Consider the following 15,776-nt stretch of genomic DNA (forward strand, 5'->3'; position numbering starts at 1 on the left):
CCAAAGAGCACCTTTCGGATTTCACCGGTCATTTTTTACAGAATTTGATTTCAAACTCCTTACCACACATTTGGGCCCCTAGAATGCCAGGGCAGTATAACTACCCCACAAGTGACCCCATTTTGGAAAGAAGACACCCCAAGGTATTCGCTGATGGGCATAGTGAGTTCATGGAAGTTTTTATTTTTTGTCACAAGTTAGTGGAATATGAGACTTTGTAAGAAAAAAAAAAAAAAAAAATCATCATTTTCCGCTAACTTGTGACAAAAAATAAAAAATTCTAGGAACTCGCCATGCCCCTCACGGAATACCTTGGGGTGTCTTCTTTCCAAAATGGGGTCACTTGTGGGGTAGTTATACTGCCCTGGCATTTTCCAGGGGCCCTAATGTGTGGTAAGTAGGTAAATGACCTGTCAAATCCGAAAGGTGCTCTTTGGAATGTGGGCCCCTTTGCCCACCTAGGCTGTAAAAAAGTGCCACACATGTGGTATCGCCGTACTCAGGAGAAGTTGGGGAATGTGTTTTGGGGTGTCATTTTACATATACCAATGCTGGGTGAGATAAATATCTTGGTCAAATGCCAACTTTGTAGAAAAAAATGGGAAAAGTTGTCTTTTGCCAATATATTTCTCTCACCCAGCATGGGTATATGTAAAATGACACCCCAAAACACATTGCCCAACTTATCCTGAATACGGCGATACCAGATGTGTGACACTTTTTTGCAGCCTAGATGCGCAAAGGGGCCCACATTCCTTTTATGAGGACATTTTTAGACATTTGGATCCCAGACTTCTTCTCACGCTTTAGGGCCCCTAAAATGCCAGGGCAGTATAAATACCCCACATGTGACCCCATTTTGGAAAGAAGACACCCCAAGGTATTCAATGAGGGGCATGACGAGTTCATATAATTTTTTTTTTTTTGGCACAAGTTAGCGGAAATTGATTTTATTTCTTTTTTTCTCACAAAGTCTCCCTTTCCGCTAACTTGGGACAAAAATTTCAATCTTTCATGGACTCAATATGCCCCTCACGGAATACCTTGGGGTGTCTTCTTTCCAAAATGTGGTCACATGTGGGGTATTTATACTGCCCTGGCCTTCTGGGGGCCCTAAAGCGTGAGAAGAAGTCTGGAATATAAACGTCTAAAAATTTTTATGCATTTGGATTCCGTGAGGGGTAGGGTGAGTTCATGTGAGATTTTATTTTTTGACACAAGTTAGTGGAATATGATACTTTGTAAGAAAAAAATAAAAATTCTGCTAACTTGGGCCAAAAAAATGTCTGAATGCAGCCTTACAGGGGGGTGATCAATGACAGGGGGGTGATCAGGGAGTCTATATGGGGTGATCACCACAGTCATTGATCACCCCCCTATAAGGCTCCATTCAGATGTCCGTATGTGTTTTGCGGATCCGATCCATGTATCCGTGGATCCGTAAAAATCATGCGGACATCTGAATGGAGCTTTACAGGGGGGTGATCAATGACAGGGGGGTGATCAGGGAGTCTATATGGGGTGATCACCACAGTCATTGATCACGCCCCTGTAAGGCTCCATTCAGACGTCCGTATGCGTTTTGCGGATCCGATCCATCTATCAGTGGATCCGTAAAAATCATGCGGACATCTGAATGGAGCTTTACAGGGGGGTAATCAATGACAGGGGGGTGATCAGGGAGTCTATATGGGGTGATCACCACAGTCATTGATCACGCCACTGTAAGGCTCCATTCAGACGTCCGTATGCGTTTTGCGGATCCGATCAGTCTATCAGTGGATCCGTAAAAATCATGCGGACATCTGAATGGAGCTTTACAGGGGGGTGATCAATGACAGGGGGGTAATCAATGACAGGGGGGTGATCAGGGAGTCTATATGGGGTGATCACCACAGTCATTGATCACGCCACTGTAAGGCTCCATTCAGACGTCCGTATGCGTTTTGCGGATCCGATCAGTCTATCAGTGGATCCGTAAAAATCATGCGGACATCTGAATGGAGCCTTACAGTGGGGTGATCAATGACAGGGGGGTAATCAATGACAGGGGGGTGATCAGGGAGTCTATATGGGGTGATCACCACAGTCATTGATCACGCCACTGTAAGGCTCCATTCAGACGTCCGTATGCGTTTTGCGGATCCGATCAGTCTATCAGTGGATCCGTAAAAATCATGCGGACATCTGAATGGAGCTTTACAGGGGGGTGATCAATGACATGGGGGTTAATCAATGACAGGGGGGTGATCAGGGAGTCTATATGGGGTGATCACCACAGTCATTGATCACGCCCCTGTAAGGCTCCATTCAGACGTCCGTATGCGTTTTGCGGATCCGATCAGTCTATCAGTGGATCCGTAAAAATCATGCGGACATCTGAATGGAGCTTTACAGGCGGGTGATCAATGACAGGGGGTGATCAATGACAGGGGGGTAATCAATGACAGGGGGGTGATCAGGGAGTCTATATGGGGTGATCAGGGGTGAATAAGGGGTTAATAAGTGATAGGGGGGGTGTAGTGTAGTGTGGTGCTTGGTGCTACATATTGCTGAGCTATCTGTGTCCTCTGGTGGTCGATCCAAACAAAGGGGACCACCAGAGGACCAGGTAGCAGGTATATTAGACGCTGTTATCAAAACAGCGTCTAATATACCTGTTAGGGGCTAAAAAAAATCACATCTCCAGCCTGCCAGCGAACGATCGCCGCTGGCAGGCTGGAGATCCACTCTCTTACCTTCCGCGCCTGTGTGCGCGCGTTCACAGGAAATCTCGCATCTCGCGAGAGGACGCGCCGGCGCGTCCAGGTGGAATGAAACAACCACCTCCAGGACGCGTCTGTGCGTACAGCGGTCCGGAGGTGGTTAAAAGACAAAATAAACACAGCTAAACTAGAAACAGAGAGATTCATTGCTAAAGAGTAAAACTAACCCTAAAATTTTCTTGAATTATATAAATGGTAAAAAGTATAAATCTGAAGGTGTCGGCCCTATACAGAGTAATGAGGGGGAGAGAAAAAGCTAATATTTTCTTCTCCACTGTATTCACTGAAGAAAATAAACTGTCAGATGAAGTGCAGAATGTAAAAGTAAATTCCCCATGAAGAAGTACAGCGGTGTCTTAAAAATATTAAAATAGACAAATTGCTGGGACCAGATGGCAAACACCACCGTATCCTAAGAGAATTAAGCAATGTCATAGCCACACTCTTATTTCTGATATTTAAGGACTCTATACTGACAGGGTGTGGTCCACGGAATTAGCACAAAGCAAATGTGGCGCCAATATTCAAAAAGTGTCCAAAAACAGAGCCCAGAAACTATAGGCCGGTAAGTTTAAGATCTGTTATGGGTAAACTGTTTGAAGGTTTTCTAAGAGATGCTATCTTGGAGTACCTCAATGAAAATAAGCAAATAACGCCATATCAGCATGGCTTCATGAGGGATTGGTTATGTCAAACTAATTTTATCAGTTTCTATGAGGAGGTAAGTTCTAGTCTTGACAGCGGCGAATCAATGGATGTCGTATATCTGGACTTCTCCAAAGCATTTAACACTGTACCACATAAAAGGTTCAAGACCAAGAAAAATCCAGCTTCCAAGATGCAAAAAGGTGGAATCTTTATTGTGCGTTTAAAATCCAATGCAAGACATCACAGGTTACAGTAACGCGTTTCAGACCGCAAGTAAATCAGGGTCCTTCATCATGACAAAAAACTTGTGTACAAAACTCAGTTTAAAAAGGCTAGTCCACACCTGACACCCCAATCATTGAGTCACATGTCCTGATTAAACTGACTCAGAACATGTGTCAACCATGAAGGGAGGGGAGGGAGGAGGAGAAGACACACTTGAAATACACATGAAAAAATGCACATGAAATATATAGAAAAATATAATGGCAATATTTAAAATTGGCAATGTGTAAAAAACATCAATGGCAGGCAAACATTAAATTAATATTGTAATATGAGATCATGTCTCTTGTTCAGACCTTCAGGATATCACGTGGCTAGTAAAAACATCCAATAAGCCTCTCTATTAAGCAGCTTTCTCCTCAGGTCGCCACCTCTGGCTGGAATAAAGACCCTTTCTATACCTTGAGCTCTCAGATGGGTCACTTCACCACCATGTATAACTGCAAAATGTCCACTAACTGCAGATATGTTGCGATTTCTGTAATGGGGAATATCCGATATATGCTTGCGGATTCGCGATTTTCTTTGGTTGGAAGTGCAACCTACATATTGCAACTTGCACATTTGGCAGGTCACTAAGTAGATGGCATTTTTTGTGTTGCAATTCAAGTAGCTATTAGTGCTGAATTTTTTGCCATTAGCCATAGAATAAAAGAACTGGCTTACTTGAAAATAATCACAACAAATGCATCTACTATGCCCGCACTTATAGCTCCCCTTCGTTGAAAGCCAGGTCGGTGTCACATTGCTTTTCTCTTTGTATAAACTGGGACTGATATGACTGCCTAATGTGGGAGCTTTTTTTTTTTGCAGCACATCTAATACCTCCCGCTATTATTTCTGACCATTTTTCATCAAAGCTGAGGACCGGTAGATGTTTTTAAAATAATTTTACATATTTCCCTGTATTCGGCACTGTACTGAGTGACAAACGTAATGGGAGTGTGGCTATTCACTTTGCTGTTGCCCGCTGTATCCATGGGGTTTGTATCAGGAAAGATCAAAGATTTGCGGTCCAAACTCTGAACCGTTTTTTTTTGCTATTTAGCATATGATTCCGTGAATAGGCTCTAAAAGCCAATCTATTCACAATCTTATTGCTTTCCTGTTCAAAGGACGAAATGTCCGAACAGTTACGCCTGGTACCGATCAGCTCGCCTTTTGGAATGTTGTATATTACATGTGGCGCGTGACATGATGATGCATGCAAAATAGTATTGCCAGCTAGCTCTTTCCTAAAAGTGGAGGTGTTCACACTAGAACTAGCAGAATCACCGCTCAATTTTAGATCCAGAAAGGAGACCGACTTGTTATCAAAATGCAACGTGAAAGAAATAGAGGGTACACATGAATCCATATATTCGCCAAACAGTGGTATGGACGCCACATCCCCAGACCATACAAACAGCAGGTCATCGATGTAGCGCCCATACCACTGCAAGCGATCGCAGAAAGGCTGGGTGTCGATGAGGAGGAAGCACATAAAAGGTTGGTATATAAAATGAGAATGCTTGGACTAGGAGAAAATGTCTGCATGTGGGTAAGTAATTGGCTCAGTGATAGAAAACAGAGGGTGGTTATTAATGTTACACACATTTAGATTCGGTCACTGTCACTAGTGGAGTACCTCGGGGCCAGTATTGTTGGGGTCATTGTCACTAGTGGGGTACCACAGGGGTTAGTATTCTCTTCAATATATTTGATAATGATCTTGTAGAAGACTTGCACAGTAAAATATGACACTAAACTGTGTAAAGAAATTGACACGAAAGAGGACAGTATACTGCTACAGAGGGGTCTGGATAGATTGGAGGCTTGGGCAGATAAGTGGCAGATGAGGTTCAACATTGACAAATGTAAGGTTATGCACATGGGAATGAATAATGCAAGTCACCAGTACATACTAAATGGTAAAACACTGGGTAACACTGACATGGAAAAGGACCTAGTAATTTTAGTGAACAGCAAACCAAGCTGTAGAAACCAGTGTCAGGCAGCTGCTGCCAGGGGCAGTTAGATAATGGGTTGCATCGAAAGGGGCATAGATGCCGGTGATGAGAAAACAGTCCTACCACTTTGCAAATCACTAGTTAGACCACACATGGAGTACTGTGTACAGTTCTGGGCTCCTGTGAACAAGGCAGACATAGCAGAGCCGGAGAGGGTTCAGAGGAGGGCAACTACAGTAATAACTGGAATGGGTGGACTACAGTACCCAGAAAGATTATCAAAATTAGGGTTATTCACTTTAGAAAAAAAGACGACTCAGGGGAGATCTAATAACTATGTATAATATATCAGGGGTCAATATAGAGATCTCTCCCATCATCTATTTATCCCCAGGACTGTGACAAGGGGACATCCACTGCGTCTGGAGGAAATAAGGTTTCTACACAAACATAGAAGAGGATTCTTTACGGTAAGAGCAGTGAGACTATGGAACTCTCTGCCTGAGGAGGTGGTGATGGTGAGTTCACTAAAAGAGTTCAAGAGGGGCCTGTATGTATTTCTGGAGTGTAATAATATTACAGGCTATAGCTACTAAAGAGGGGTTGTTGATTCAGGTAGTTATTCTGATTGCCTGATTGGAGTCGGGAACTAATTTTTTCCCCTAAAGTGGGGAAGATTGGCTTCTCCCTCACAGGGTTTTATTTTTGCATTCCTCTGGGGCAATTTGCAGAATAACAGGCCGAACTGAATGGACAAATGTTATTTTTCAGCCTTATAAACTATGTTACATCTTATCTGTCATTCCATTTGACTTAAAATAACTGGCCATTTACAAGTGTGAATGATGCCCCTTTTTCCACATGTCTGGACACCAGCTCTTGTTGGAATCCAGCTCTATTTTTAGAAATTTCACATTATTTGCAGTTTTTCAGGAATGGAGGGACCCCATACCGATCACAGGAGGGTGAGAAACGAGGTTATTTATTTTTTTCTCTCGCCAAAGATTTGTGTTTAGAGGAGATATATATATATATATATAAAAATAATTACTTTCACTTTTAACTGGATCTGTCCTTTGATTACCAAAATTCATTCAATAAAGGAGACTATGTCTGGGGAGCTCTCACAGCGGTCCCAATCATCGCTCCAAGCCCTCGGCTACCTCTGGTAACTGAAAGCAAGGCGCTGTTTTATCTCCCTGTAAAAAGGAGTATCTGACGGAATAAAGCCAGTTAGTGACCACCATAAAACCCCATAAAGGAGGAGGTCACGAACGGGCTAAGCATGAAGATTGCTTCTCTTATATGTGGGTTTTTTGATGTTTAACAAGAGTTGATTTACAGTTGAAACACATATCACATTCTGAACATGAAAATGGCTTCTCCCCTGTGTGAATTCTCTGATGTATAACAAGAGCTGATTTACGGTTAAAACATTTCCCACATTCTGAACATAAAAATGGCTTCTCCCCTGTGTGAATTCTCTGATGTTTAAATAGAGATGATGTATTGGTAAAACTTTTCTCACATTCTGAACATGAAAATGGCTTCTCTCCTGTGTGATTTCTCTGATGTATAACAAGTTCTGATTTCATCTTAAAACATTTTCCACATTCTGAACATGAAAATGGCTTCTCTCCTGTGTGATTTCTCTGATGTATAACAAGTTCTGATTTCTGCTTAAAACATTTCCCACATTCTGAACATGAAAACGGCTTCTCCCCTGTGTGATTTCTCAGATGTATAACAAGACCTGATTTATTGTGAAAACATTTCCCACATTCTGAACATGAAAATGGCTTCTCTCCTGTGTGATTTCTCTGATGTTCAAAAAGATGTGATTTCTGCTTAAAACATTTCCCACATTCCGAACATGAAAATGGCTTCTCCCCTGTGTGATTTCTCAGATGTATAACAAGACCTGATTTATTGTGAAAACATTTCCCACATTCTGAACATGAAAATGGCTTCTCCCCTGTGTGATTGCTCTGATGCATAACAAGAGCTGATTTATGCTTAAAACATTCACCACATTCTGAACATGAAAATGGCTTCTCCCCTGTGTGATTTCTCTGATGTACAACAAGAGCCCATTTCTGCTTATAACATTTCCCACATTCTGAACATGAAAACGGCTTCTCCCCTGTGTGATTTCTCTGATGTACAACAAAAGACCATTTCTGCTTAAAACATTTACCACATTCTGAACATGAAAATGGCTTCTCCCCTGTATGAATTCTCTGATGTACAACAAGAGCCCATTTCTGCTTAAAACATTTACCACATTCTGAACATGAAAATGGCTTCTCCCCTGTGTGAACTCTCTGATGGGCATCAAGCGTTGATTTGTGGAGAAAACATTTCCCACATTCTGAACATGAAAATGGCTTCTCCCCTGTGTGATTACTCTGATGCATAACAAGAGCTGATTTATGCTTAAAACATTCACCACATTCTGAACATGAAAATGGCTTCTCCCCTGTGTGATTTCTCTGATGTACAACAAGAGCCCATTTCTGCTTATAACATTTCCCACATTCTGAACATGAAAATGGCTTCTCCCCTGTGTGATTTCTCTGATGTACAACAAGAGACCATTTCTGCTTAAAACATTTTGCACATTCTGAACATGAAAATGGCTTCTCCCCTGTATGAATTCTCTGATGTACAACAAGAGCCCATTTCTGCTTAAAACATTTACCACATTCTGAACATGAAAATGGCTTCTCCCCTGTGTGATTGCTCTGATGCATAACAAGAGCTGATTTATGCTTAAAACATTCACCACATTCTGAACATGAAAATGGCTTCTCCCCTGTGTGATTTCTCAGATGTATAACAAGACCTGATTTATTGTGAAAACATTTCCCACATTCTGAACATGAAAATGGCTTCTCCCCTGTGTGATTGCTCTGATGCATAACAAGAGCTGATTTATGCTTAAAACATTTACCACATTCTGAACATGAAAATGGCTTCTCCCCTGTGTGATTTCTCTGATGTACAACAAGAGCCCATTTCTGCTTATAACATTTCCCACATTCTGAACATGAAAATGGCTTCTCCCCTGTGTGATTGCTCTGATGCATAACAAGAGCTGATTTATGCTTAAAACATTTACCACATTCTGAACATGAAAATGGCTTCTCCCCTGTGTGATTTCTCTGATGTACAACAAGAGCCCATTTCTGCTTATAACATTTCCCACATTCTGAACATGAAAATGGCTTCTCCCCTGTGTGAACTCTCTGATGGGCATCAAGCGTTGATTTGTGGAGAAAACATTTCGCACATTCTGAACATGAAAATGGCTTCTCCCCTGTGTGATTGCTCTGATGTAAAACAAGAGCTGATTTATGCTTAAAACATTTCGCGCATTCTGAACATGAAAATGGCTTCTCCCCTGTATGAATTCTCTGATGTACAACAAGAGCCCATTTCTGCTTAAAACATTTACCACATTCTGAACATGAAAATGGCTTCTCTTTTACGTGAGCTGCTTGATGTTTAGCACCTCTTCTGTGACTTTTATTCTGTCTTACAGTCTTTGATGAATCAGAAGATCGGACCTGTTTAAAAGAATCAAATGATGCATTGTGGCTGTGATTGGATGAGGGTATATCTTGTATATTGGCATGCTCTTCAAATGTATCTCGTGTGATGCCACAATCATCTACTTCAAAATCTGAAGATACCAGATGTTTCTCTAAGTTCCTGGTACAGTCATCTGACAAGAATAAAACAATAATTTTATTATTGATGAATAACATTAAAATTGTATTGAAGTTTTATAACTTTTTTAATACAAAAAATCCACAGAAATTACAAGACATGGCAAAAAATTTAAGTATCAATTGACTAAAACAGTGGTGGCCAAACAGACCACAATATGATAGTAGACCAAGGGTCATAACTAGAAAACGCTGGCTCCCACCCTGAGCAACTTCCCTGCAACTCCCACCCAATCAGTCATTTAAAAGATATATAATTAAAATATTTACTAGTGCTGGACAAGAGGCAACAAATCCCTTCTTAGTGTCCCACACAATAGTTATCTCCCCTCAGTGTCCCTTTCACAGTGGAATTTCCCTTTAGTGCCCTCTTCACAGTAATGATGCTCCCTAAGTGCCCCCACACAGCAGAATGTCCTCTTGATGTCTCCAAACAGTAGTTATGCCCCCCAACGGCCCCCGCACAGTAGTTATGCCCCCTTTGTGCGCTCTCTGCAGTAGTGCTGTCCCTTAGTGTCCCTTTACATCAGTGAAGCTCCTGTACTGTGAATAAAGTTAAAAAAGTAATACCGAGCGCATCGTGCTCTTCCCAGCAGCAGGCAAATATCTGGTGTTCAGTGGTGAGACTTTTTTGTATGACCTATACACTCACACATGAAAAAAACGCTTTAAAAAACAGACACACTCAGTTTTTCATGGCCATTTTTCAACCATTTTTTGCATCCCTTTCTTGGTCATGTGGACGTTTTGCATTCATTTTTAACGGCCATTATTTGAGGACGATTTAGATTATCTTTAGTTGCTTTTTTAAATTTAATTACCAATCCCTGCAGAACACATAATGTCCCCCATAGTGGCCCCAGTTAGTAATAATGTTCCCCAGGGTGGCCCCCATCAGTAATAATTAATCATCCACTTACACTCGAAAAGTCGCTCTTGATTTGGTGCTAAAGGACCTACACTCTCAGTGGGATGATGTCACCATACGCTCCTAAGCAATAATGCTGGAGGAGCATGGTGATGTCATAACGTTGGTAGCACAGGTCCTTCAGCACCAAGAGAGACTGCCTTGTGTGTGCAAGCGGATAAGGCAATTTATTTTAACCCCTAAAAGGCCATTTTCCACTAGTGTACCCATTTTAAATGGCCATTACATGGATGTGCTCCTGGGGCAGGAGGCGTGCTGGCATGACGTGGTGTGCGTGACACATCGGCCGTAGCTCCACCTCCCTTCCCTGCCAGCGATATGTGAGCCGCCTGATGCTTGGCGTGGAGGTTCCACGTGCCTTGATCCCCGGCGTCTTTGGCTATCGGAAAAGTAATCCCACTGTGTTGCTGAGTCGCGTTCCTGCAGGAGTATGTGTGGAGGTCTCTTTTGATCCCCGGTGGCAGCGGCGAAGGAGGATGGAATGAGGAGGGGAGCAACGGCCATCTGGAGGATTGCGGGAGAGTCTTTCTTGGCCGGAAGCTTTGATGATTAACCGGACGCCTGGGTCAAAAAAGTCCTTTTTTGTCTCTCCTTATGTATTGGGCTGATATTTTGTGTGGAAGTGGCATTGGAGGCATACACGTTAATTGTCTACATCCCTCTGATGGAGGGGTGAGAATTACGGGTACTTGAGAGTGGGCTCTGTTTGATAAAGCTGGATGGATGAAGTTCTGAAAGCAGTTGTAATATCCCATGAAGCCAGTTTTCCCGGCATGTTTATAAGTGTTGCCTCACATTGTAGCATTACTAACTATTAACTATCTGATGGGATATATTGTCCTTAGAAACTAGAAAGTAAATCAATTGTAAAAAAAAATCTACTTTATTTCGATTATATTAAAATTTAAACCCAAAGATGGATGTCACTACTATTGGCCAAAAAGGCCAACTATTTTAGTAGAAATAGTATCCAAATGATAACAGGTCTGATAGAAACAGATAATAAAGTAAAAGGGACAGGAAATCAACAGGGTTAATGGGCAGTGCAAATTAGAGAGGGTGGGATGTCAAAAGGGGAACACTTTCCCTATGGAGACCCTAGTAACGCCTCAGCCCAAGGACGAGCCCTGATGGTGGGGTCTCCCTGTCCTCGTACCTGTCCTACAAAACCATGGAATGCCCTAGATGACTTAGGTTATTTATAACATCACCCAGATGCGTTTCCCCCAGATGGGTTCCTCACGGGGTCGGCAGAAATAGTCCCATCAAACAAAAGATACACTTGATACAGTTAGATAGACACAAAAAAGAGGGAGACTAGGTAGCAATAAAAAAAGGGGGGCAAAAATTGTTATACATTACATGTTTCTGATGGGCTTGAGGAAAAGTATACAACCGAAAAGTAAAACACATAGAGGCCCATAAGGAAAGAGCAAGTAAACCATAAGATCACCAAAAGCACAGTAGTAGGGGTCTTACTCACATGCGAAATGCCCAAAAATTGCCATGCTGCCTCCTTGAGGGTCATAAATAGTGAGGCGGTGTGTGCCAACTCATGTCGGAAGAAGCACTGCGTCACCTCGGATTTAGTGAAACGCTTGCGTTCTAACCGGCGCCCCGGAAGCGGAGGTATGAGGTACTGTGTGTGGGTTAACATGCAGATAGCAGCCGCTTGGTAGCGCTGCAAACCCAGGTACTAGGATGTAAATAGCACCTATGTCCTCACTGTCACAAAAGACACTTAGGCACATTCGCAACAATATTGCAGGGACAGGCTTAGTGGATGGATGGCGAACATTACACCCCAGGGATAGGGACTTCTCATACTATTCCCCAGCACACGTATCATACCAGAGGTTAGATTGCATCTACATCACTATTACCATACTGTAAATGTGCTTCAATTGGGTCGATGGTCTAATCTGACCATGCTCCAGTATACTTACAATTTTTATTACCATACTCTCACAAAAAAGAAATGGATTTGGAGACTTAATGAAACGCTGCTACTACACAATACAGAAAATGTAAAACAAATAGCGGAGAAAATGGAAGAGTACTTCATTCATAATGAATCTACAGATACCTCACTAAGTCTAATCCGGAAAGCGCATAAGGCAGTAGTGAGAGGTCATTTTATATCCTTAGGGTCATATGTTAAAAAACATAGCGGAGATATTAAATCTACAGGCCCAAATCCAGGCGCTGGAATTATTACACAAAAAGCGCCTCACTCCAACCATCCTTCACGAGCTTGACCTACTTAGATCCCAACTAAAAAAATACTTAGGCCTCCTGCACATGACCGTAGGTGTCCCGTTGCCATATTGCGGACCACATTTGTGGATCCGCAATACACGGGCACCATTCCATGTGCACTACGGGGTGCTTCTGTGGGGTTTCGTCCAGTACTTCCGTTCCGCAGAAAGATAGAACATGTCCTATCTTTTTGCGGAATAGGCGGATCGGAGGACCCATTAAAGTGACTGGGTCCGCGATCCGCTGCGGCTGCCGCGCGGTCGGTGTTCGTGCATTGCAGCCCGCAGCACGGCCACGGGGCACACGCATTCGTGTGCAGGAGGCCTTAATGTAAAAACTGAAAAAGTATATCTATCTATCAGCCAGATTCCGATATTACGCGCATGGCGACAAGATTCATGCTACATCCACAATATACAATCCTCCTCAGCACAAACACTATTCCATACTGATCAGATTGCATATTCACAGAATACTTTACACAGCTCTACAACATTAGACATGAAACATCAACACAGAAGGAAGAGGATAGGATTAATAATATGAAGAAATGGTTGAATTCCCTTAAAATTACCTAAATTAAACTATACACAAGCACAGACCCTGACGAATCCATTCACCCTAACAAAATTGAAGAGAGCTTTAAAAACTTTACCTCTCCATATAAGCCCAGGCCCAGATGGACTGTCTACGATTTATTATAAATCCTTCCGAAACATACTTCTACCAAAACTACTTTTGGTATGTAATTCAATCTGGGAGGCGAAACCCCTGCATCTACGGATGTTGACAGCGCAAATCACTATCATATCCAAGGAGGGCAAAGACCCATCTTCCTGCTCCAGCTATCGGCCAATTTCTCTACTTAATAATGATTTGAAACTACTGGCTAAGATGTTGGTCACTAGGCTACAACCTCTCCTCCCACAGCTGATACATATGGAACAAGTTGGATTTGTAAGCGGTCGCGAAGGGAGAATGAACACAACCCGGATAATCATCCAATATGCATATAATACATCCACACCACTGGTGCTTCTAGGTACGGAAGCCGAAAAGGTATTTGATAGGGTAGATTGTCATACATGAAAAATGCTTTGCAATTCTTTCACATTCCCAAAAGCTTTATTAAGGCGGTGATGGAAATATACAGTGACCCTAGTGCTCGAGTCCTAGTCAACAATACATTGTCACCGGTGTTCAAAATTAGCAATGGCACCAGACAGGGATGTCCATTATCACTGCTTTTATTTGTACTAACCATGGAACCTCTCCTGCAAGCTTGTAGGATCGACCAAAGAATACAGGGAATCAAAATACGGAAAGAAACACACACACACACACACACACAAGCTGCTTTTGCGGATGACTTACTTTTAATAATTACTAATCCAGAGGAGGCTTTCCCAGAAGTCCACGCAATGTTGGATTATTTTGGCACCCTCTCTAATTTTAAAGTGAATCTAAACAAATCCCAAGTATTAAAACATTACTCTAGATCCTTGAACACAAAAAACACTTGAGAGTGGAGTATCCCCTTTCTAGGTGTCAATCTTACTACTCATCCTTCTACCTTGTATACCGAAAACTACAAAAATCTCCCACATAATATTAGCACCATAATTAAAATGTGGGACATATCATTCACCTCGTTGTTTGGACGCAGATCCCTCATTAAAACAATCCTCCTCCCGAAAATACACTGCTCAAAAAAATAAAGGGAACACTTAAACAACACAATGTAACTCCAAGTCAATCACACTTCTGTGAAATCAAACTGTCCACTTAGGAAGCAACACTGAGTGATAATCAATTTCACATGCTGTTGTGCAAATGGGATAGACAACAGGTGGAAATTATAGGCAATTAGCAAGACACCCCCAATAAAGGAGTGGTTCTGCAGGAGGTGACCACAAACCGCTTCTCAGTTCCTATGCTTCCTGGCTGATGTTTTGGTCACTTTTGAATGCTGGTGGTGCTTTCACTCTAGTGGTAGCATGAGACGGAGTCTACAACCCACACAAGTGGCTCAGGTAGTGCAGCTTATCCAGGATGGCACATCAATGCGAGCTGTGGCAAGAAGGTTTGCTGTGTCTGTCAGCGTAGTGTCCAGAGCATGGAGGCGCTACCAGGAGACAGGCCAGTACATCAGGAGACGTGGAGGAGGTCGTAGGAGGGCAACAACCCAGCAGCAGGACCGCTACCTCCGCCTTTGTGCAAGGAGGAACAGGAGGAGCACTGCCAGAGCCCTGCAAAATGACCTCCAGCAGGCCACAAATGTGCATGTGTCTGCTCAAACGGTCAGAAACAGACTCCATGAGGATGATATGAGGGCCCGACGTCCACAGGTGGGGGGTTGTGCTTACAGCCCAACACCGTGCAGGACGTTTGGCATTTGCCAGAGAACACCAAGATTGGCAAATTCGCCGCTGACGCCCTGTGCTCTTCACAGATGAAAGCAGGTTCACACTGAGCACATGTGACAGACTTGACAGAGTCTTGTTTTAAGGACATTACATCAAAGTTGGATCAGCCTGTAGTGTGTTTTTCCACTTTAATTTTGAGTGTGACTCCAAATCCAGACCTCCATGGGTTGAAAAATTAGATTTCCATTTTTTAATTTTTGTGTGATTTTGTTGTCAGAACATTCAACTATGTAAAGAACAAAGTATTTCAGAAGAATATTTAATTAATTCAGATCTAGGATGTGTTATTTTTGTGTTCCCTTTATTTTTTTGAGCAGTGTACTATATTATCTGCAGGTAATACCAATTCCACTTCCTAGATCTTTCTTTACACACCTGAGGAAAACACTCACCAACTTCTTATGGAATGGGAGATGACTTAGACTGTCTAAAGCCCAGGTGGTACAGACAGTTGGACGTGGGGGCCGGGGAATCCCAGATTTTCACTTATATTACATGGCTATCCAAAGCCTAAGAGTCCTCGAATGGATACGTAACCCTCCAGGTAGATTAGACATATCCATAGAACAATCAATGACTAACATACCACTGCGCTCCCTGGCATTGGCACGAACACATGGGTCAGATCTCCTTAAAGCTAATTCCAATTCAATAACCCGAAATACTGAGAAGCTAGGGTTTACAGGACCTGCGACAACCCTGCTTACAATCCCCTTGACCCCCTTACTACAAGTTAGAGATGTAATGTGGCGTTTAGGTCATCGCTAATTAAGGCTTGTAAACAT

The 15,776-nt window shown here is 42.5% G+C and overlaps 2 protein-coding genes and 1 pseudogene across 2 annotated transcripts in view; 1 reads left to right on the forward strand and 2 right to left on the reverse strand.

Moving 5' to 3' along the window:
• The window catches only part of LOC121003516 (zinc finger protein 208-like), a 2,651,670-nt gene that overhangs the window by 1,142,293 nt on the left and 1,493,601 nt on the right, over nucleotides 1-15,776 (reverse strand). The gene's annotated exons all lie outside the window — the stretch shown is intronic.
• Nucleotides 1-15,776, forward strand: part of LOC121003540 (oocyte zinc finger protein XlCOF22-like) — a 933,287-nt gene that overhangs the window by 238,446 nt on the left and 679,065 nt on the right. The gene's annotated exons all lie outside the window — the stretch shown is intronic.
• Nucleotides 6,916-15,776, reverse strand: part of LOC121004243 — a 37,062-nt pseudogene continuing 28,201 nt past the window's right edge.

This window comes from Bufo bufo, chromosome 6, assembly GCF_905171765.1.
Source record: "Bufo bufo chromosome 6, aBufBuf1.1, whole genome shotgun sequence".
Lineage (NCBI taxonomy): Eukaryota > Metazoa > Chordata > Amphibia > Anura > Bufonidae > Bufo > Bufo bufo.